Source organism: Bacillus rossius, chromosome 1, assembly GCF_032445375.1.
Source record: "Bacillus rossius redtenbacheri isolate Brsri chromosome 1, Brsri_v3, whole genome shotgun sequence".
Classification (NCBI taxonomy): Eukaryota; Metazoa; Arthropoda; class Insecta; order Phasmatodea; family Bacillidae; genus Bacillus; species Bacillus rossius.
The window spans coordinates 49168996-49193461 of NC_086330.1; the positions used below are offsets into that span (position 1 = coordinate 49168996).

The window sequence follows — 24466 nt, forward strand, 5'->3', positions numbered from 1 at the left end:
TTGTTTTCTTTGTGTGATTGCATATTCATATTTTTTGTCCATTATTGAGACTTCTTATGGCATACAGTGTGACTAGCAATTAAGTATGTCAAAAAACATTTTTTAATCAATCTTCTCTATTGCAAGAACCAGTCATAGAACGTATAAACATACTAATGTCACGCATTACTCAGAAGTAGATTTATGTTTGGTTACTCAAAGGTTCAACTCAATCGGCATTGTATCTTTCGGGCAATTTCGACGTCGCATAAAACTGAACACTCGTAAATTTAGTTAAGGGGCCCGCCTCGTCAGGGGTGTATGTGTGTTAGTGAGGCGGGTTGATAAGCGCGACGCCTGTTGGTGCTTCTAGCGCGGTGTCGCCTCTAATAGTGTGGTGGCTTAGAGCCAATATTTGTCAGAATCGTGACCTGCTGGATTAAAGCGTCAGATTTTGTACAGCTCATATATACATTTGGTACTACCAAACTATGGGGTGGTGCCCGATTTTTGGGTCCGCCATCTTGAAATACGACGCCATTTTGGTTTTCTCCCAAATTTTTCGTCACTTGTTAAAAAACTGCTGAATATCGCCCTAACTGTCGTGTTTTTGGCAAAACATGTAGGCATATGTTTTATTAACAATTCAATTTGTTACAATTTGAGCCCAAGAACGTCTTTGTAGGTTGAATATTTCGTGACAAATAAATTATTTAACTTTAATTTAGTTTTAAAATTTTTGTCATTCGTCCAAAAATAGCTGTATAGCACCCAAACTGTTGGATTTATGGCAAAACGTGTAAGCATGTGTTTTATTAACAATTAAATTTGCTGCAATATGAGCCCACTACCATCTTTGTAGGTTGAATAGTTTGTGAGAAACAAATTTTCAAACTTTTATTTCATTGTCAATTTTTTTACTTGCACTGAAAAATAACACCAACAGTTCATGGTACGAACAACTTTTTAATTTTGATTAAATATTCAAAATTGATGTGTTTAATTGCTTATAATATTTAAAATTTTCAGTCCTTTCTTAAAATTTTGCGCTAAACATTTTGTAAGATACAAGTTTCTAATAAAAATGTCTAATATTTAATCTTTTTGGAAAGGTCTTTTAAGAAACTTTATTTGCTTGTTTCAGAACTGCAGTGGATCAAAATAGTATTCCCATCCTCCAGAAAGTAAAGATAGAAACTGATGATGTAGTGGCCTAGGGTGGCCTGGGGTTTTTATCATGCATCTCGTTAAACTGAGGCTAATGTTATACCTGGTATAACATCCCTTTTACCTTTGTTCGAAGAAAAAGCTGCAAGCATAACCATGGTAAAACATGGCATGGATATTGTAAGAGCTATTACCGAAAGCTGCAATCCGAGCCAGGTTCCAGTCATTGCCGTCGATCAACCAATATTCGCCTTAGCTAAGTACGTTCAGTGGCGTTGGCCAGAAATGTATGGAGAAGATAAGTATGTTGTAATTATGGGTGGGCTTCATATTGAGATGGCTATGTGGAGTATGGTTGGTGATCTGCTGCAGGATTCTGGATGTATAGAATTTCTTACTGAAGCCAAATTTGCATCATCCGGAATGGCCAATTCTTTCTTAACGACATCGCATCTTACTAGAACAAGACACGCACATCAAGTAACAGCTCTTTCTTTGGCAGTGCTTCAGGACAAAGAATTCAAATCTTTACCTGGACCACATGATGACGAGGCTTTTGTACAGTGGAAGAAAGACATGATTGGAAGAAACCCTACATTTGAGTTCTGGAATCTGATTTTGGAACTAGAACTCAAAGTTTTGATGTTTGTACGTTCACACCGCCAGAGAAACTTCCCTCTTTATGTTGAAGTTATGGAATAATTAGTCCCTTGGTTTTTAATTTTAGATCACATAAATTATGCCCGTTGGCTTCCCATTCACATTAGAGATATGAAGTGTATTCCAGATGTCATCAAAGATCAGTTTCAGAGCTGTTGGTCTTTTCCGAAGACCAGCAGGGCATTTTCAAGCATGCCTTTGGACCAGGCACACGAACAAAATAACAAGATGGTCAAAGTTGCAGGTGGTGCAGTTAGTCTGATGGAGAATCGAGATGCTTTTAGAAGGTGGATGGTTTCGGGTCCTGAAATTTCACGTATTTTGAATGAATTTGAAGACATCACAGAAGAGTCCAACACCGATGATAAAAATCATGAACAGGGCTTTTCTACACAAAAGACAGTCAAAGATCAAGTCAACAATTTAGTTGAATGTATCTCATAAAAGTTCAACCCCTTCCTTGAATGTGACGAACTAATCAACATTTACAATCACGACTGTGTCGGAAAGGAAATGGTAAGCGAGCTACGCACAATGCTGGATACTGCAACAAACCAATATTCAGCATATGTAAAAGATGATATCATCGATAGGACAGTTTCAATAAACAGACCACTCAAAAAGAATCATGTAACTCTCTTTCAGCAACCTGGAAGTTAGTGCACAACGAAAAAAATGTGATGTGAGCACTGACTTGAAAAGTGACTATGGACTTTTCGCTCAACTGTTTGTAGCATGCCAAGTGTTTCAAAGTGATCTTTCCGAGTTCTTTTCTCACGGAAACCACCCATGGCCTCCATCTATAAGTAAACATGGAAATTTGAGACTTACAAGCGATAAGTCAGATTTGCTGTCTTGCCTTCCTCCTAGCAAAAATCTTGAACCACCTAAATTTGATGTCAAAATATTTGATGGACCTTGCATTGTACATGCACTTCCTAGATATGAGGCAAATACTTTTGGAGACTATTATTGTGATATCGTATTCTTACCATGGATCGATAATCAACTTAATGACTGTTCCAGAATAGATGTTGTATGGGACACTTACAAAAAAGACAGTCTGAAAGGAGCTACCCGTGCTAAGAGAGGGAAGGGAGAAAGTAGAAAAGTAACAAGAGAAACTAAACTTCCTAAAAACTTTGTTATATTCCTTCAAAATTCAGAAAACAAAACTGAGCTCTTTGCCCTACTAAGTGATACAATCTCTATGCACAATATACAAGAAGATAAGCATTTGTTCATCACGCATGGTAAATGTGTCATTTCTAAAACCAGTGGTACGCCCATGCCCGAAACTGATCACGAAGAGGCTGATACCAGAATGTGCCTTCATATACTGGATGCATTACAAAAAGGTGCAACTAACATCCTTATAAGCACTGTGGATACAGATGTGGTTGTAATACTAGTAAGCATATTTTTCAAGCTACTTACTTACAAACCTCATTTTCAACTGTGGGTTGCATTCGGTAATGGTAAAAATCCGATATTATCATATAAATGACATTTGCCAAGAGCTTGGAGAAAACAGGTCACAAGCATTATCATTTTTCCATGCATTTACGGGATAAGATAACACATCTCAATTTGCTGGTAAAGGGAAAAAAAAAACGCATGGAAAACACGGAATGCATACCCTTCAGCTACTGAAGGATTTATTTTTCCTGCAAAACATCCTTATAAGCCAGTGGATAATAAAACAAAGGAGTTTGAACTCATCGAGAGATTCACATGCATCATGTACGATGGCACCACAGAACTCGGTGGATTAACAAGGTGAGACAGGATGTGTTTACACAAGGAAGACAAGTTAAGATGATGCATCAAGGCGCGTTTGCTTCCGCACTGTTTTTTTTTCCCCATGATTGGTGTGCTGGCGGTAGACATGCACCTGGTATAAAGCCAGCCATCCATGAAACACAGGCAATGCTACGAAGTTTAAACACACAAGTAAGCTTTTCACGAAAAGAACATGGCCCTATCTATGACTCCAGAGGCTTAGAAAAGTCGCCTTAGTATTTGTAAAGAGGCCGGAATGCATGAAATTTTAACACTTGAACTGCGTTCTCGTTGGACCACAGTCAGCATTTGGCTAAATAGTTAGAAATCGTTTCAGGATACACCTAATCCAGATAATTTTGGATGGAAATATAACGAAGAAACTTGGCAACCGATCTGGATGTCCATACCCGAAGCGAGTAACAGTTGTAGAGAATTTATAAAATGTGGTTGTAAGGTTGAACCCCTCTGTTCTAACAGTTGTTTTTGTAAAAAGGCCGCACTTGCCTGCACTGCTCTTTGTCACTGCAAAGGCCATTGTGGAAAGTGGAATTGTGAATGAACTGTAAGCATCTTTATGTTAAAATATAAACATTTCAAATATTATCAATGTAACATTACAGCTCTGATATTTGTCGTATTGCAGGTGCCCAAATGCATGATTTAGCTATTTTTTATGATTGTACACTTATTTATACTTCTTTCAACCACATTGCAAGTTATTGGAGAAATGTTTAATTTGAACACTAACTGCATTTTATATTATCAGAAAAAATCTCAATTTTGTGGTTCACTGCAATGACCTATAAATAATTAAAATCTAAATAACTTATAATTATATAGAAAAACATTGAAGCTATTACATCTGTTTTGTGGATTTCTTCATTGTTAACCCTACAGTTGGGGTTACAGTTGGTGCTATTTTTCGGTGCAAGTAAAAAAATTGACAATGAAATAAAAGTTTGAAAATTTGTTTCTCACGAACTATTCAACCTACAAAGATGGTAGTGGGCTCATATTGCAGAAAATTTAATTGTTAATAAAACACATGCTCACACGTTTTGCCATAAACCCAACAGTTTGGGTGCTATACAGATATTTTTGGACGAATGACAAAAATTTTAAAACTAAATTAAAGTTAAATAATTTATTTGTCGCGAAATATTCAACCTACAAAGACGTTCTTGGGCTCAAATTGTAACAACTTGAATTGTTAATAAAACATATGCCTACATGTTTTGTCAAAAACCCGACAGTTAGGGCGATATTCAGCAGTTTTTTAACAAGTGACGAAAAATTTGGGAGAAAAACAAAATGGCGTCGTATTTCAAGATGGCGGGCCCAAAAATCGGGCACCACCCCATAGTTTGGTAGTACCAAATGTATATATGAGCTGTACAAAATCTGACGCTTTAATCCAGCAGGTCACGATTATTCCGCTAAGCCACCACACTATAAGCGCAAGGCTCTGAACTGGCGCGCAGTCTTCTCGTCGTGCACAGGATAGCTGTGAAATTTGAGCGGTGATCGTAACATTATATAGCTGAGAAATGAAGATAAAGGTGTAATGCAAGTCCCTTAAGTGCTTTCAAGAATCTGTACTGGTTGTTTTACGCCTAAAAATTACTCTGAAAACATGCGTTTTAGCCATTTTAACTCTTCTAAAAATATAGTTTAAAAACTTAATCCAAAATCAAAAGTTCTTTTCGGTCCTCAGCGAACTCTTAAATGCTTTTCGTAAGCAGACTCCACTCGGATATCTTGAGTAGTTTTCAAATCGCGTTGTTTTTCCTGAAGCTCTGCGCACCTTGTGTGTGCCCGGGTAGGCGGAGCCCTTAAGAGGCCACTCCAGTGTTTCAGGGGCACTACGCAACCTGCGTTAACCTCATAAGATTCAATGCTATTTTCATTTTGCTTATAACTAATTAACTATTATAGATTTCGAAATGATGCTTGCTTGATATGTAAGACAACGATGTTCTTATCAAAGCCTCTTTCTTCAAAAACGTGCATAAATTATGGTTCAAACCTAGACAATACACTTATACATATTAGTAAAGATTAGTATTAAACCATAATTGATGCACGTTTTTGAAGAAAGGGGCTTTGATAAGAACATCGTTGTCTTACATATCAAGCAAGCATCATTTCGAAATCTATATTAGTTAATAAGTTATAAGCAAAATGAAAATAGCATTGAATCTTATGAGGTTAACGGGGGTTGCGTAGTGCCCCTGAAACACTGGAGTGGCCTCTTAAGTCTCAGCAAGAATTAAAACACGGACCTGTAGAGTTTGGAGTAGATTTTCTGTGATGTATGAGAACACGTTGTTTGTTTATGTATGTTGTATATATTTAGCTGTAAAACTTTTGAATTTTAAAATAGATGGTATTGGAATGACTCAAAATGAATGATCAAGTGACTACAGATATTTGCTACCTTTTTGATTTAATGTATTTGGATTTATATTGTTTGCTGTCAAAGTTAAAAAAAAATCTGCATTTAACGTGTCATTTCAGAGTGGTATTAGAGAGTGTATTTACCATGATACTAAGAATAGTGTATATATACTAATTTCACCTTTTCTGTTTCAGGTAAGATGTGGCTCTGCAGTGCAGTTTTTAAAGAGTACATTACAAATTTATCATCTTCAAGGTAGGCGCACTATACTTTTCTTGTTCATTAATGTAATTGCGAAAATTTTAAAGTTAATTATGTTTTATATATAATCACTAAGGATGGCATTTTGACTGTAGGCTATAAATATTCGAAATTAGCGTGTGAGTGAAGTGCAAAGTAGGCGTGAACGTGGAGCTCTCAGTAAGTGTGCTCCTTGTTGCTTTTGGACCTAGCCTCTGACTTCAAATAGCTTTACCTCAGCTCAGACAATAAATGGCTAGCTTTCCATGCTTAGTAACGACCGACTTTCGATCGTTCTTTGAACTAAAAATTAAAATAATTAAAACTATTAAAATTTATCTGCTCAATTTAACTTCCAGGCTACAACTTGTGAACAGAGAGGAGAAACAGGTATTTCGATTTCAAAACTTTCAGTTTGCCATAAAGTTACATCACCGTCATAAAGGAAGCAATTGTGCTGTTGATATTTCCCTTAGAACATTTAGTTGCATCAAGTAGGCCCATTTTTATAAACATATTGTGATTCATTAGTTTTAATTTTGTCTTCCATGAAGGAATAAATCTGGTATAATAATTTATGTCTTAAAATGCTTTTCTATTAATTACAATTAGAAATATTGGGAATCTCTGTAGTTGATTAACTTTCGTTGTATTAAATTTATACTTTTTTTTTAGTTCTTAAACATAAAGCACCAACATAAAGCAGAGCATGAATAAATTATTATTTTATTTATTTAAGTACTTGCAAGCAATGAAGGCCCAGCGTAATTAATAAAATGTACCAATTTCGTATGGCTTGCATGTCTATTAATAATCTGCTGCAGTAATTACTGAAGAGTAATTAACTGAAGAGAAATTCTGCGACCATGCCGCCGTCTTTGCTTTCAGCCTGTTCTTCGCTCCCTACAACAACTTTTTTTCCAGCCTAGAGTACTGTCAGAATTTTCCCGTGAGTATTGAGGCGTGCATATGTGTGTATTTTCACCCGCCACGCACCCATTGGTTACTGAACCCTTTACGTTTTCAGCGCGTAAGAGGAAGTTGGCATGTATTCCCATTGAAGCAAAGGAAATGGGGCCGAGGGGAGGGGGGAGAAGGAATCGAAGTATGTTGTATTCCATCACTGTTGTACTTACAGTGTTGGTTTGCGTGATTTAGTGCGGTGTATTTGTGCAAGCCCTTTCCCAGCAAGATCGGCTGCTGATGGCAGTATTAGAAGAAGATTCGGCAATCAGAGTAGTTCAACGAAGAAAATATTTTTGAAATTACTGTAGGCTATTTTAGGTATGTTTCAAAGAAGTTCTACCTATTGTATTCGTTACCCTGGTGCGTCTTCCGGAAAAATTTTATTAGTTTATCTTTTCATGGTCCATAGACCCCAAAACACCTCTCTCTCTCTCTCTCTCTCTCTCTCTCTCATATATATCACATTTTTATGGACACGATAACCGTCCTAATTTTTCACAAATTACTTCCAAGCTTATACATAGTATATAGTAATGGAATATCTCAGCCGAGTTCGTTAATGGGCAAAATTTCACCAAAGCGGTAGAATTGGGGAAAATTTTTTAAAAACAAAAAATTGGGTATAACTCTCGTAATATTAGAAATATCGCATCCATTTGAATGTATTGTGACTAGTAAGAGCAATACCCAATAATATGTTCCAAATATATTTTTGATACGACCTACCATAACTGCAAGGGGTGGAAAAATAAAGGGCGGGAAGACAAAAAATTTCATAACTCCCTTAGTAAGCACACTATCGAATCCGTTATAATTGTTTGTAAATGGTGTAGTTTTTATTTATAACTTTTGCCTGAAACAATTTTTGATATAACGAACCACTGCAGAAAAGGGCTGAAAAGGCAGGGGTAGACTTAAAAAAAAATTCATAATTTCCGTAACAAGTATACTATCATATCCGTTCCTATTTAGTGTAAAACCTTAAAATATCATCTAGGCCTATAAATTTCGTTCAAAATAATTTTTAATACGACCAAACATTATAGCAAGGGGTGGAAATAAATCGAGGGTTGAAGGACAAAAAAAATTCATAACTCCATTAGTAGACACACTATCGAATCCGTTCAAATTGTTTGTAAAGCGTATAAATTTTATCTAAAACTTTTGTCTGAAACTATTTTTGTTAAGACGAACCATTATGTAAGGGGTAGAAAACAGGGGTTGGAATAAAAATATGAATAAATCTTCCATACCATGTACATTCGTATTTATTTGAACCCCCTAAATTTGGTCTAAAACCAGGAGTGTAAATAAATAACAAGGATTGAAAGATATAAAAAATCATGAGTCTTTATTAGTTATACTATCAAATTCATTATTATTTATTGTAAAAATCCTAAACATTATCTAAAACCTTTGGCATCAACAGTTTTTGATGAGACTAACTAAAATCCTCAAACTTCCTTAATATCAAATTTGTTCCAATTTATTTTAACCATGCTATCCTAAGCCTTTGTCGAAAACAAATTTTTATACGCCCACGTATTAGTGCAAGTGATAAAAAATAGTGTTTGAGGGTCAAAAAAATCACTACTACCTTAGTACCTTAGTAGGCATAATATGAAAAATCGTTCTGAGCTGGATACATTGAGTTTAAAACATTCGAAATATTTTCGCTGCATGGAAATTTAAAAAAATGTTTTATCGATCATTTTGAAATATTGGAGAATATACAGGATGTTCTTTACATGAAGTTTTTAAAATGTCCCAGAAGTTTATAGAAGTTCCCAGAACATTTATAGAATAAGTAGGTACTTCGAAATATACCTGTAGGCGGTTCCGAGTCTCACAAGTACACTTCGCCTCAAAAATACTGCGATAAAATTCGAAATCTATGATAGTTATGCCTGCGCTAATACTAAATCTTTTAATTATACTTTTATTCCTAACCATAACTACTGCAAAGTTAGTTTTATTCTAAATATTTGAAACGTATTCATTTAGACATTTTATGATCTTTCAAGAAAGAGTTCATTAGTACAGTGGGGTCATTTTGCCTAAAAATATTAAAAATGTATAGTAGACATATAATATAGTAGACAAAAGGGTTTCAGTTTTTTTTAAGTAGTTTAGTATTCGTATATGCATTTTACCACAGAAAATATACGACTCGGGGCTGCAATAACTAAACAACTTACGTATGTGTTATCTTACCGAAATTATATGAGTCATAATGCCTGTAGACTACAGTGAGTCGCGGCAGGTTCTGTCGGCCACAGATGCTTCCTACTGATATCAGGCACTTGGCTGGCAGAGTGAAACTTCTCCACTTGTCGAGGTCTGCGCACGTACTGTTATCTCCAGCCCTTTGTCTTGTCACACACTGAAACTCCTGTGTGTCTGAACTGGCAGCCGCCCAAATTCACGGAAGAGTTTCTAAACTGCCAGGGGCTCGTTGCTCGATCGAAACTATGCTCTGCAAACAAGTCCTCTTAGGTCAAGAGGCTGCAGACCCGACAAAAGGACGTGTTTCTACTTGCATTACAAAACTTGCTTCCGTCTGGTATGCAGCTTTTATGTGAAACATCTTGTTTGCTTTTGTTAGCAGTACTTGGGTCTCAGGCTAGCAGTTACAAAAACATTTCGCGGTTTACCTAAGTTCATGAGTGGGAGTTTTCGTTATTATTGTGTTTTTTTTTTATTGTCAAACTGTAGCTTGTTCAAGATTATTGTAAATACAAAAGTTTATGTGGAAAATTCTGATACACAATTATTTGTTTTCCAGTTCTATGATAATTTATATATTTATAATATACATTTCGAGCGAATCTACTTTTTTGCGTGTTTAGGCTGAATTTATGATTTATTTGGTGGTGCGCGTTAGTGTCGCTTCATCATAACTTTGATTCTGTGCATATATGTAGTTTTGTTCCTCAAGTGACTAAGCTAAACTAAGCCCTTAAAAAGTCGTCATTTAACCATTTGTTTCACACGTTGACCGTGGCTGAAATTGCCTGTGACAGTGTGACCATTATAACTTGGGTGCTGTGTGAAGCCGATGATGGTCCACGGAACACCCGAAACATTGGCTGAAGCGTAGTGTTCGCATTGTGGAAACAGGTTCTAAGGACTGTACTTTATGGTAGTGGCTGTGTTTAACGACGGAAATTCGCATTCATACTTGTTAACCACGAGAAGCCTAAGATGTACATCAAGTTCTGTCCCTTCCCGATTACACCCGAACAATTCACCTTCGGCCAACTTCGGGATTTGTTTTATTTTTGCGCAGGAAAAATGAATTCAAATATTAAAAGTGGTCGGTTAGGTTAGCTACATTAAAACACTTTAAAACACTATGGAAGGTTAGTTAGGTTAGTATAGCTACATTAAAATAAACAGAGAAATATAAATATATATAAATAAACCCGAGGTTGGCCGAAGGTGAATTGTTCGGGTGTAATCGGGCAGGGACAGAACTAGATGTACATCTTAGGCTTCCCGTTAACCACTATCAGGCGTGGTCAGGCACCACTTCCGCAATGATTTTGGCCGTTGCAATATGACGATGTTGGAGTAAGAGGTGACTTCAACCATCTCCTGACAATTAACTTTATACTTGGCCGTCTAACTAGCATTATGCTCGCGTCGTGGTAGTCTTCGATCCGTGGAGTGCATATATATAGTTTTGGCAAAAGTCAAAATGTCTCACTGCGTTGGCGAAACGTTCTTTCCACCAAAACTATTGATAGTAAAATCCGAGCCCAAGTAGGATCAATTAATATTTGTGTCGATTTTTGACATGAAAACTTCTTCACAGCCGGTAGGGTAAGTCCAGGCGATGACTCATCGGAGCGTAACAAAAAGTGCAACCTTTTGAAGTGTGACGCTCGTTAAATGGTTTGATTGAGCGGGAGGGGGAATAACGAATAAAGAAGAGGATCAGACGTAAGTGTTTCGTCACAATGCTACGATTGCGAACCTCAATAATGTACTTTTTTTAATCTTTAAAGTGTATTATTAAATATTTTGTTTTATCGTTGAAGTGGATTATTGTAGTGTAAAATTTTACCTACATCGCTCTTGGCGGCCAGTTTTTTTTTTGTGTGTGTTGAGTGATTACAGACTATTTCTGGCCACGAAATACAAATATGAAATAAAGGTATAAAGCAGTTTTAATAACAGGTTAATTTTTGTTTGTTTAAGTTTGCATGAAGCTCAATGTACTTAAAATGTTTCAGTGTGTAACATTCACGCTGATAAGTCAACCGGACTTGTCACCTTTTTTAGGCTCCGCAGATGTAGCCCACGGAACTGCGCTACTTCGCAGCTTCGTCCGAGCTCTGCCTCTGTACTTCACTCTGCGGTGCATTCAGTACTTGGAGCGCAGCGTCCTTGAGGCGCGCTGAACACCTCGCAAGAGTCGCGGGGCTAGCCTGGAGGCGCCCGTCAGTCCGCGTGTACCTGTAGGCTTACGGCGCCGCTGTTAGCGTGCACTACACTGTAACAATTTCTCACCTTCACTTTACGAAGAACCCTGGTTACAAATTATCCAGGGATCTCCGTAGATTTACGGACACTGAGCTCACTTACTTTGGACATGAATCCAGAAGTCTAAATACGTCGTAGTTTCTGCGAAGATTCAGTTATTTGAAATTACGAAGAACTCCTCGTTTATTTCAGTTAAATAATTCGTTTGAAAAATCCGTAAATTTACTGTAATTTCTAACAGTGTAGTTGCTGTCTCTGGCGTTGCGCAACTGTTGCGCTCCTCTTGGCTTACGTAAGTCTCCCGAGTGCTGTACCACTCCTGCTCACGTATTTTTCAAATAATCTCTGTAAACTGTGTCACGTGCGAGTTTACTAGCCTCGGGTGTGCGCATGTTGTGACCAGCTTAGCGAGTGTCAATTACACAAGAACGAACAAATCTCATGTAGTGTCCTAGCTCGCAAGTGGTTTGAAGCGAGGTTATATTTTTGTTGTTGTTTCACGTTGCTTGCTGCTTGTTTTATAGTGGGAAGGGTAAGTCGAGGCAATGACGTCATCAGAGCGTAACGAAAAAAAAAAAAAAAAAAGCAACTTCAGAGCGTACAAAGTAGAGTCAGATTACTGTAATAATCTTAGCAGTTTTTTTTTAGCCGTTATGTTTCCTACAATTGTAAACATTTAATGTGAACCTACATTATGTACTTTATTAGTTAACGCTTTACTTTGCTGAAAACACAAGATGACAGCAGCATCGCTCGATGGCATGTTTGTATTATAGCTCACTAACATACTGGCGCACTTGTATACTCGCTTACTGGTGCACTCGCATACTAGCTCACTCGCATACTAGCTCACTCGCATACTAGCTCACTCGCATACTAGCTCACTCGCATACTAGCTCACTCGCATACTAGCTCATTCGCATACTAGCTCATTCGCATACTTGCTCACTCGCATACTTGCTCACTCGCATACTTGCTCACTCGCATACTTGTGCACACTCTCGTACATTCGCGTACCTTTACACTCGCCTAAACGCTGGTACATTTGCACACTCTAACAGGCGTTTCAAATATCTGTGTACTCCTGCACATGTCCTATCCCTCAGTTTAAGTTTCACTTATAAACGCACGTGAGGGCCACTCACCCATTTTTTTAAAATAATTTCATTTTTAAATTAAATAAAACAATAACGGTTTAGTTTATTTTTGAACAATTCCGTACCCAAACTGTTTATCGGGCCTTGAACGGTCAATCAAAAATCATGTAAAGGAAGTAGCGAGAATAGTAGACCAGTCTGAAATTTTACTAGACATACGTACCAAAGTGAGCATCGAAACGACTAGCTAGTAAACTCGCTCATTGTAATGAGGCCTATCTGCGTATCGTTTACCCTTAAAATTGTGCCGCAATCTTGGGGAAGCGAACAAAATAAAAAAAAATACGGAGCCAGACTCCCACAAATACCATGCTAAAATTTTTATTGTGAATAAAGTATATTAGGAATTTTATAAATTGCAATTTAATTAATTTAAAAACAGACTAAATGTATGTGATTGCTTATAGTTTTTTTTAATGTTATAACAATTTCGACTAGAAAAATCTCTACGTATACAGTTTTCGTCTCCTTTGTCCCTACATCTCCATTCTCTCTCGACGGCCTCGTCAAAGAAATGTCCCAACCCACTCCATGACTCTGGCTGACTGTATTTACTAACACTGAGTTGGTGTGCAGGTGGTTCGAGGCCCATCACAATGTTGGATGTTCCTTCACTGTGACCTCAACCTCTTCTTTCTCTCAGGCTCCAACTTAAGTTCCTTATGTTGATCCTGCCACTGGGTGGGTGACTCTCAAAAAGAGAAAGGTACTGCTATTTCATGTACCATCACATACATAAAGGCCTATAGGTAGCGTCTAAATGGGCTCAAAATCGCCCAGACAACTGTTCACTACTGTAAAAATAAGTACGTAACTTAATACGTTCTAATTATCCTAAATTTATATGGTACATTGTTTCGGACGCAACAATTCATCACGTCAGGGATGAAGTAGATGCCCACATGGAATTTATTTATGTTTCGTTTTAATCTGAATGTCTTGTATACAAATGGCACACAGTAGGTACGCGATTTTTTTGCAGACACTTCCGGGCGTATGATGGCGGAAGCAGGCCCTTGTTTTTGCAATTAACGATTTCTTTACTCATGAAATACGTGAAACGGCATGACGCCATTCGTGAAATGGCATGACGCCATTCGTGAAATGGTTTGCAACAGGCTTTGTTCTATGTCCTTGGTTCGATTTCATATTACAATTGTATCAGTGTAGCTTTCTCAAAGAGCTACAGTCATGGTTATTGTTTGAGTGTAGTAGACGTACCTGAGATGAAGTGATGTAACCAGTGCTTCTTAGAAGATCAAACTGAAATTTTTTGAGAAGGGCGGAGTTGCCGTCAATATCTGTCCCGCACAATCAAGCGAGCCTATATGTTACAATCTGAGAACTTCACAGGAAATTAAAAAAACCTGCCCTGCCAATAATACTGTGTTTTACATAAACCTCCATACTCGTGTATCCGGCAAGAAAAAACTTATGATTTTTTTCTTCCAAACAGAATACTTTTTCAATAACCACAGGTACATAACATTTTAATTAAATTTATGTTTCTGTGGCTAAACTAAAGCTTCTAGCTCAGGCTCTTGACAGTTATCGGTAAATTCTTTGGAAAAATTTTGTGATTTACCATGTTATGATTTGATGGAATAATCTTCAATACATAATCTCCAGTAAAACAAACGCCAAATTTGGACTTAGGTGCGTTGATGCTGAGGTACATAATAAAAACAAATAATATTTCGGTAACGTCGGTGTTTTAAAATGCTAATGAAGTTCTCAGTGATTTTTTTTTTACTTAGCCTTTAAATCCTTACTGTTGTAGGGCGGACGTTTAATTACCGCGTTAAATTTGTGTCGCGCGTGGTAGCGAATTACTTGCGGGCGTTGTAGGGCCAGAGAGATAAAGAATTAGGGCGGACACATTATGCAGCAACACGAAGTGCCGCCGGCTTCGTAAAGTCCGCCGTTGCTCCCATGGCAACCCTCTGTTCCACGCTTGGCCAGCGGCTATTGGCTTCGTGGACCGTCTTTTCACCGTTAGTGATGAGTTTACTGATTTCGATTGGCCTTCTTTGGCACTTACGTTACACATTGTTGGATTTGTATACTTCAAGTTATTTTCGTGTGTGTGTTGCATATTGCCTACATAACCAATTAGCTGCCATTAACCATTTTTATTTTAACATTCGAGTGATCTACCCAAGAATAAGGCTAAACGGAACACAGACTGTTTAATTATACTAAGAGCAGTTTATGTAAGTTTATTTTGGTGGATATATTTATGTATAATCCGTGCATAAAACATAGCAGTTTATGTAAGTTTATTTTGTTGGATATATTTATGTATAATCCGTGCATAAATTGAATTCCAGCAAAGCTTAAATTGCCTAAGCCTGTTACTTTGGAGCTGGCATGCAATGCATCTGTTCTCTCCACGGGACCGCCGCGTCCAGGCCTCGGCCAATCTTTCCTTGCCACACCCCCTTCCCTTCTTCCTCCATCTCCTGATCTCCTGCCCTGGCTACGTACGTGAGTCCGGTCCACCAGGCGCCACCTTTAATTAAAAATGAACCTCCCCCCCCCATGTTTTCTTTAGCGGCCGTCGACGGAACTTCCTCGTGGCAGGTTCAGCGTTCATTTTAACTTGTTCTAAGCTCAAAGGATCGTCTGCTAAGCCTCTGTTACACCGAGCGAGATTATATACGAGGTTTTCGCTTGCGGATTCAACTAGATGCTACCAAATTAGCACTGTTTAACAACGGTTTAACGAAGTTGAATAAAATGCTGCTTTTATCGCGACTGGTGTGATTGTTTGGAGATCTGCGATGCAATACGATAGCACGGTTAAAAACATATTTATTCTCTGCCCTCGTTTCGATTTAATATTACTCGCGTATCACTTGAGCTTTCCCAAAGGCTGCAGTTATGGTTAGTAAGACTGCAACTAGTGTACATTGTTTCTTTCTTGGGTGTTAAGACCTGTAGCGCAAATATCGTAACAAATGCTCGATTCTAAGGTTTATTTAATGCGTATTTCCATTCGATATAATATGACACTTTTAGAACATAATAAATAATATAAAGTTAATAAGTTGGTAATTTCACTCACAAAATTCGTAAATAATAACATAATCGCACACTTGTTATGTACCGTTTCCAAGCATACACATGAGTACTCGGTCATCCAATACCGTAATCTCTTCATACATCGTCGACATCTGTGCTTATGTATGCTAGGAATGATAATGCTGTTCGCTGTGGTGTATTAACACATTTGTCTTAACCATGGGGAAGAGGCAAGAGCTGATTCATGACTTAAAAGGAAATGAAAGTGAAACTGACTACGCATCCATAATTATGTACTTTATTCCCTCAAAAACCTATACACACAAGAAAAGTACATACTGTATTCCCTCAAAAACCTGTACTCACAAGAAAAGTACATACTGTAAGTATGACAAGTTATTAGCCGAAGAGTCGAGATCAGTAGTTCGCGAGGCAACTGTTATAGTGCTTTTTACGCTAAAGAAAATAAGAGGCATTTGTTTTTAGAGTTTAGTTAGTCCTGTAAGAAGTGGCGCTTTAGCGCTCCCGGGGCTGAAATACTACGAAGAATTATAATCTGGTTTTTCAAAATGCCTCCTGCGCCTAGGGAGATGGGTTAGGTTATTAAAAATAGTCAAGCCGTCAGCATGACATTGATTTTTTTTCTTCTGGAAACGCCTTCGTTGTATAGAAAAAATAGGATATTATTATCAGTTATTCAGATAAATTTTTTATATTCCTTGCTGTAACTTCTTTGCGTTAAGTTGTTGCAAAGTAGACAGATTTATGTATTGCAGGTGTGATGAGTATTTTGGCTTAACCATGTGGAAATTCATTTGCGTGTTTACGTATCCCCCCTCCCTTTTTTCCTTCCTGGAAATTAAATTACTTGCACAGAGTGACATTTGCAGGTAGTCATGTCACGTTCTTCCCACCTGAAATGGGTAAATCTGCATGGAGTGCGATCTCCCTACTATCTAAGAGGGTAAATGTTTTTATTTATTTAAGAATCATTTAGCCTACTTAACGTTATTTCCTAGGGTTATGGAAGGCGAAGGTCTTTGCATATCTTATAGCTACAGAACAATAATTATTCCCCTTCTAGTGGCTCCGTGCATGTGTCACGATATGCGGGATGTTCCTTTGTGTGGATGGATGAGGTTTCCTCTGTCGGCCCAGGATCAGATTGATGTAGGACTCGCACTTGGCAGCTGTGCTGCTATCGCTTGGAGCAAGCTCGGAGGGTTCCCTAGCCCTGTGAAGAGCTGCGGTGAGCGGCGACACAGCTTCGGTACTAGCCTGGACAGCTAGTAGAGGTTGGATAGGCCTCCACCGGACCACGGGTTGCCTGGGTGACTGAGGAGTCCCATTATGAAGTGGTGGATCGGGGTAGGCGCTAGCAGTACTGATAGGTCTTGAGACTGAGGACATAGTCAACTGTCTGGTTAGCTGAGCGAGCAAGGAGGGGTGGACGAGGGAGTGACGATGCTGGGATGAGGTAGCTTCAGCCTCTCGTTACAGCCGAGACTACCGGCTTTTCCGATTGCGTAAACGGCATATCAGTTTCCACGCCAACAGGGGCCTCAGGGCGGCAGTGCCTTATGGTTAGGAGCGCTGGGTTAACAACCCCTCATTAGTGACTTTTGACTTATGTTTACAATATTTATCGTAATGACCAGTTTCTTGGAATCCAACTCCCTCCGGGTGAATGTCTAATAACTCCATCTCTCTGTGCGTTTGTATTTTTGCGCTTGCAAGAAATGTATCTATATAGTATTATGTATGTGTATGATTATACATTTTCATCCTTAGAAAATAGAAATATTATGTTTTTATGCTATGAGGTTTCTTCTACTAAACGTAACTAAATCTTAATTTGAAGAATTTATTCCTGATGTTCGGAAGACAAATGTACCAGCTACGCCTGTGGTCGCAGACATGCGAATGAATAATTGTAATATAGGGACTGCTGTAAATACCAGAAGAGTTTAAATTGAAAGACTTAAAATCAAACAAATTATTTGTTCGTATGTTGCTTGCATAATGGCAGTCAATCTACACTTATATGTAATGAAGGTCATGAGGATGAACCTGAAATGTCGGGGTTTATGCCTCTTTCTTTTATGAACTGAAAAAGGTATCAAAGCGAGGTGTGCCAAGTAAAATTTATTCACAAACATTCTCATTCCCTGTTCGGGTTACAAATATATTAAAGCCACCCATGTGAACAGCGCTCTGTGAACTTGAGGAGGAGGTTGTCCCTCGACAGCGTGACATTGGGTTTTATTTTGATGGGTCGAAGGCTTGTTCACACGAAGCGCTGAAACAGGATAGTATAAAATTAAACTTTTATCATTAAAATTCATTTCGCTTACAAATTGCGTGTACCTATTATTAAGGGAGCCTTTCAGAAACAATATGTTACAAACAAAATTATGTGTGGTGGCATCCAAATACTACATTTATGTGTCACTCTCATCCCTACACATTATGCCTAGCGACTAGGTGTAAGAAAATAATGTTTACAACAAACTGTGCTAACTGATTAACGAGCTAAATGCTTACTTCACAACAAAGTTACGTTACAGAAAATGTGGCAGGCATAAAATTCATTTACAATTAAAAAGTGATTTACAACACTTGCTTTAAGGTATAGTTTGCTTCCCGTACTAATACTGTCAGAGTTATTTTCTTTCATTGTAAATTTAACTTCTCATATAGGACTCGTTTACGTAAAGCCCGCTGATGCTTGCGGGCTGGTACTCTTCGTCACTTGCCTTGTATTGCCGTAGCAGTCCTTCCCGGGCCACGCCACCACTTGTGACGTCATCGTCCCAGGTTCTGCCTTAGGCAGCTGCTCAAAACTCGAGCGACTTGCGCTCGTGAGTGGCCCCTGGTGTCGCGATGTGCACCGGGAGCAGAGACTTCAGCTACACCCTCTTAGCGTGAACCTTACCGGCCTGGGGCCCCCACGGGCGTGGATACGAGAAACAGGAGAGGTGGTAGAGATCCAGCTGTGACCAGAGGCTGAGGCTACCCATCCCAGAGCTTAGCCACCACCTTCATCCCCCCCCCCCCGGACTCACTAAGCTAACCAGACAAGTGGCTGCGTCCTAAGCTCTTAGATGTTATCAGCACTGCTGGCGCCTACCCCGTTCTACCCCATCACACGTGGACCCCTCAATCACACGGTGAACCCGTGGTCCGGTGGAGGACTATCCAACCTCTACTAACTGTCCAGGATAGTACTGGAGTTGTATCGCCACTCACTGCGTCGACTCCGCATAGGGCTAGAGAACCCTTGGAGTCTGCTCCAAGCGATCGGAGTATACATAGAGAGATATATATAGAAATATACTTTGTATATGTGTACCTACTTCAATCAAAGTAGAAAAATATTTATTGAGGCATTGCAGCGCATGCCGGGTATTAGCTAGTGTGTGTATACATATTTATACACAATGCATCTGTCAAAACATATATTATTCTTATTGAATATCTTTTGAAAACATTTGTGGTACAAAAACAAATGCAAGGGGGGTATCGTGGTAAAATTTCAGAAATAACAATGGGGAAAATAATCAACATGACGCAGGAGGAGATAATATTTGCGCTTCATGTCATATTCCCCCGTAGTTGCAATAAGGCGATCAGACTGTAATCTGGAAACGCATGCATGTGCGAGGCATGTATTCCCGGGTCTGTTGTCTGGTTATCTGCTTGCGCGCCCGAGTATCGATCTAGTGATTCCCCATGCGCGTTCATCTCTTCTCTTCGTTCAACTCGCGCGCGACAAGCAAATAGGGCTGCTGCGGCGGCAATCTCCTCACCGGGCAAATCTTTCCGTCTCTTCCCACTGCGACATCTCTTCCTCGGTCGCGTAGGTGCCTTGCATTAGTCTTCGGCAACCGGTATACACACGTCGACGATCGGAGGACGCAATTTCGTTGCGATGTAACCAAGCCACCGCGGAGCTGTTGTTCGTCAACGCCTTATAGCTCCATTATCACCACTTCGTGAACGTGGTCCAGTTATACATTGTGAAAATATTTACTTTCCTAAACATTTAATGAAGGTTAAATATTATTACGAGGAAGCTAGCGACGAGGCTGGCCAGTTAGCCGGAGGGATGTGATGCTGTTAACGCCCTCCACCTGTGGTAATCCGATTAGCAGCGGCGCCTCTCTGTCTCTCGAGGGTTCGGTACGTTCCCAGAGCCCCGTCTGCGTAAAGTGGCGTAACTAGGACGCCATTGTTCTCGCAGCTTCGAGTGTTAAGTCGGGATTCTGATGTCGTGACACTTAGAATGGCTAAGAGACGGAAATGAGATGTATACAGACGGGGAGAATGACCTGCTAGGCCAGTGAAGTGAAGAGGGTGAGCGACCCCTTAGCAGGCGACAAGCGATGGGATTCGTGTGTGAAGGTTGGTGCTTCGGGGACAGTGTCGCGGCGCGGACGAGTGAGTAGTGCGAGACAGTGTGTTGGGACCGAGCAGCCGAGAGAGCCACTGTCGAGCCGAGTTCTAGTGGGGTGAATAAATAGTGGACTTATTAAAAGTGTTATACTTTTTTAATAGACATTTAAAGTATTGTAATCAATCGTGTAACAATTAGTATATAGACAAAACTGTATTTAATTAATTCAGCTATCCTTTCCGGACCTGTATTCTCACACTCGCAACAATATATTTACCATGAATCCATAGTAGGCTATATCTCATATTTTACAGCGATTTTTCATGTAATTTATAGGTTAATATAAATTCCAGTATATACATGTTTTTGCAATGTAACATAGAATTGAGACTTTCGATGTGAAGTAATGTTATTGTCCCCCCCCCCCCCCGGATGGTTTCACAATTCTTTCGGCTGCGATAAAAGGCTTAAGGGAGAAGTTTTAATATTTATCGTTACAATGGTAGTTAAGTTTTTCTTTATGAGGCACGGTACATGCTGTATCGCTTACTGTCTAATTATATTGCAGTACAGATATGCACAATTTATCCGATTTAGCCTACCTCTCATTCTACAAAATGCTGTGCCCGGTACACGGCTAGGCGAACACTACACGTGAAATTTATTACAAGATAAATCCGGAAACAAAAATCACTTTTCTCAAGAAACTGAGTATGCTCAGCCGCTATTTAGAATTGAATAAAAAATGCTATTTTTTATTTAGACAGAACAAGTAACGAACTGTAATGATAATGTTTCAAAATTTCTTAGTAGATTACTAGTACAATTTGAATTTTTTTTAGTTTGAAATGATTAGTGATAAAAACATGAAAAATAATGTTCACGGGTATTTAGATTGCTTGTTACCTGTTTCAGAAGCTGCAATAATTAAGCAAGGGGTTCATTATTCACCAAAATGGGTGTATTGTTTGGAATAGTAGTTATTGTGTATTCTTAAAAATTTAAGGAAAATAAATTTCTTTTTCTTAAAAATTGTATTCCGGTCACGCTTTGAAAATATTGCAATATCAATAACGATCAAATTTATACAACTTAATTGAACTATAAAATTAACATAAACTAAAGCGTGTCGATAGTATGAGTTTTAAGTAATACTCCGACTTTACGAAATATGTTAAATACGACTGTTTATATAAACATATGGTGCAGGGCGTGACATGTAGATGTCCCCCGATTTTGAATTTATTTTAAGTAATTTTATTATTATTTTATTATAGGAGGAAACTTTTCCGCATTCGTGGTTCTGGGGGGGGGGGGGGCGGCGAAACCTTAATTATAAAATCCGCCCTAATACCTACCCCACAAGGAGGTGCCTTTTTGTGTTTCGGCAAAGGTCTCGTACCGTGCTCTTTGGGTGCCAGCAAACATGACGTCACTGCGCTGTTGCCACGGCAACGAACTTTGCAACTTCTACGAGTAATCCAGTCGCTAAATTATCAGTAAATTTATTTGGTTAGCGCGTAAGTTCGTTGTTATTACGTACAGACAATACTAAATCTAAATAATGAATAGTACTTTTATCAGGTACAGTTAAATATAAGTTGTGCACTATTTAAATATTGTGGTACAGACAGTTAAAGCTTGTTTTGAAAGTAAGTTTTAAACTTGAAACTCTGTTCCTCCCCCCCCCCCCCCCCTGAAATCAACGTGTTGTGATACTATTTACTGAAATTGGCTGCTTATCCAAAGAAAAGTTTTCTGTGGATAAAAATAATTTTTAATGATTGTTATTATTGCGATCGCGTAACTTATAGGTAATAAATTACAAGCTATTCAACCTGTCTCTAGCGGTTTAATGTGTTCGTGCACTCAGCCTCTTATTACTACTCAGTATCCATCGATATCGCTGACAGGGCTTGCGGCAAGCCACAGTTTCCCTCCACCCAACCCACTTTTATTCAGTGTTGTTACTTTATTACAGTTTGATTTTTTTTTTCCTTTTTCGGTGGTTGGGGGACGGAGTGTTGAAGGTTAAAATTTTTAATTGAGTTTTTTTCGTTTAGTTCTTGTAATGTGAATTTGGGACAAAATGGGCAGTACCTTCTCCTTCCTTTGGATACTAAAAGTTCTTTAAAATTGTACTACTTTTATGAGAATTGGCTAAACAATAACCGGGCTGATTTTTTAACAGAAACATAGCTGGCCTCGAGGTCAAACGCTACACTGCCATCACGTGACATCCCCTCTCTATATTCCTGCCACCCACCGACCCCTTAGTCGGGCCGTCAGACCACATATCGTCAGTTTGTCGAAAAAAAGCTTAGCGTTTTGAAAAACCAATGGATTAATGTGACATTTTTCATTTACCTTGGAAAGTTCGCCATAGAGGTCGATTCTTTGTTTAAAAAGGTGTACTGTGATGAATGTCTTCTCTCGCACTCAAGTTTTTGAGTAGTTTAAGCTGTTCAAAGAGGGAGGAGAAGTAATTGAAGATGACCCACGTGCAAGGCGATCCTCAACGTCAACAACGGACAAAAATATTGAAAAATTAGGAGATGTCATCCCAAAAGACAGTCGGTTGAGTGTTCGTGCGGTTGCTAATATTGCAAGAATCGACAAAGAAACAGTTCGGCTGATTTTACATGAACATTTGCACATGAGGGAGGTTTGTTCGAAAATGGTGCTCCAGAACCTAATGCCTGAACAAAAAGTCTCTGTAATGAACATTTGTGGCGACACACTGAAATCCATCAAAAATATCCTTAATTGCTTTATGAATCGTGGTTTCTCACTGGAACTCTGAAAAACATATTGATGAATCATGATTTTTCACTTATGATCCGAATACTATGCGCCAATCAATGCACTGGAAGAGTGTCAAAATCAAAATTCAAAGCAATGATTGTATTTTTTTGACATCCTTTGGATTGTGTACGCGAATTGGGTGCCAGAAGGCCAACTGTGAATAATATCATCTTGGAGTCCTATCTACACTCCATGAACAAGTAAGAAGAAAGCAACATGAGTTGTGGAAAAACAAGTCATGGATTCTTCATCAGGACAACGCCCCTGCCTATATTGCATTGGTTGTCGATTAGTTTTTTGGCTAAGCGTGATTCCCTGTGTTTTACCATTCACCCTACTCACCAGATCTTGCTCCGTGTGACTGTTTACTGTTTCCGAAAGTGAAATCTGCTCTGAAAGGAATGACAGGGTTCCCACGCTCCTTGAAAGTCCTTGAAAAGTGCTTGAAATGGTTTGAAGTAATCAAGGGCCCTTACAAGTTCTTGAAAAAACATTTAGGTGCTTAAAAGTGCTTGATAAAATTTACACTGTTTGTAAGAGTTATAATTACGTTGTATTTATTTAGGACAAGTTAAAAGTGGGGCACCGCAATTTAACTTTACGATATTTATGGTACGTTCAAATAGTTTTTACATAGATTTACTTAGATAAAAGTTCGGTATAATGTTAAACTCAGCCAGTTTGCAATGTTACTGTTCCTCCGATAAGCTTTTATATTTCTGTTTGTAAGTAATAGACAGAAAAAAAAACAATTCTGCACGTGTTCAAAAAATACGTACTAAAATTATTTCATAATATTTGGGTCCTTCAAATTTTTGAAAATGTTCTTGAATGTGCTTGAATTTTTTTTAGCTAAAAGGAGTGGGAACCATGAATGAAATTTGAGACGGTTAAAGTCGTGGAAGATAGAAGAAAAAAAAAACGACGGGGATCATGAACATGCTTTCAGAAAATAACTCCAATAATTGCTTTTAACAATTGAAAATTCGCATGGAGCGGTGTAATGGTCGTGGAGGGGAGGATATTGAAGGAGATAATGTTAAAGTTGTGAAGATGTAAATAATGTAATAGCCCTTATCCGGTTTTCATTTAGCCTAACCTCATATTTCAATTAAACATTTTTGAGTTCTTAATTTTCTTTGAGATCTCGGAAACCATCAGAGGAAGTTAGGGGCAAAAAAAATCTGTCTAGAAATCCGTAGTGTAATTTAGCCTATATATAAAACTATTCGGTATACTCAAGAAAGTAGCAAATGGCATGCACACTATTTTTAATTGCACTGTGGCATCATATCCTTCATGCTTTATGTACATTTAGTCACCATATTGATTATAGTGGATATAATGCGTATAACTTAAAAAAAAAAATTAAGTTTTAGTTTGAATGTTGTATTTGTAGGT

General features: G+C 38.5%; 1 protein-coding gene across 4 annotated transcripts in view; it reads left to right on the plus strand.

The window, feature by feature from the left end:
- Positions 1-24466, plus strand: part of LOC134535722 (spastin) — a 164714-nt gene that overhangs the window by 100780 nt on the left and 39468 nt on the right. For 2 of the 4 annotated variants that reach the window (XM_063374970.1, XM_063374952.1), the window contains one exon: positions 6184-6244. The exons of the other annotated variants lie outside the window; for them this stretch is intronic. The gene's annotated coding sequence lies outside the window, so the exon portion shown is untranslated. Of the gene's footprint in view, positions 1-6183; positions 6245-24466 lie in introns of those variants that run through there. 4 annotated transcript variants of the gene reach the window in all.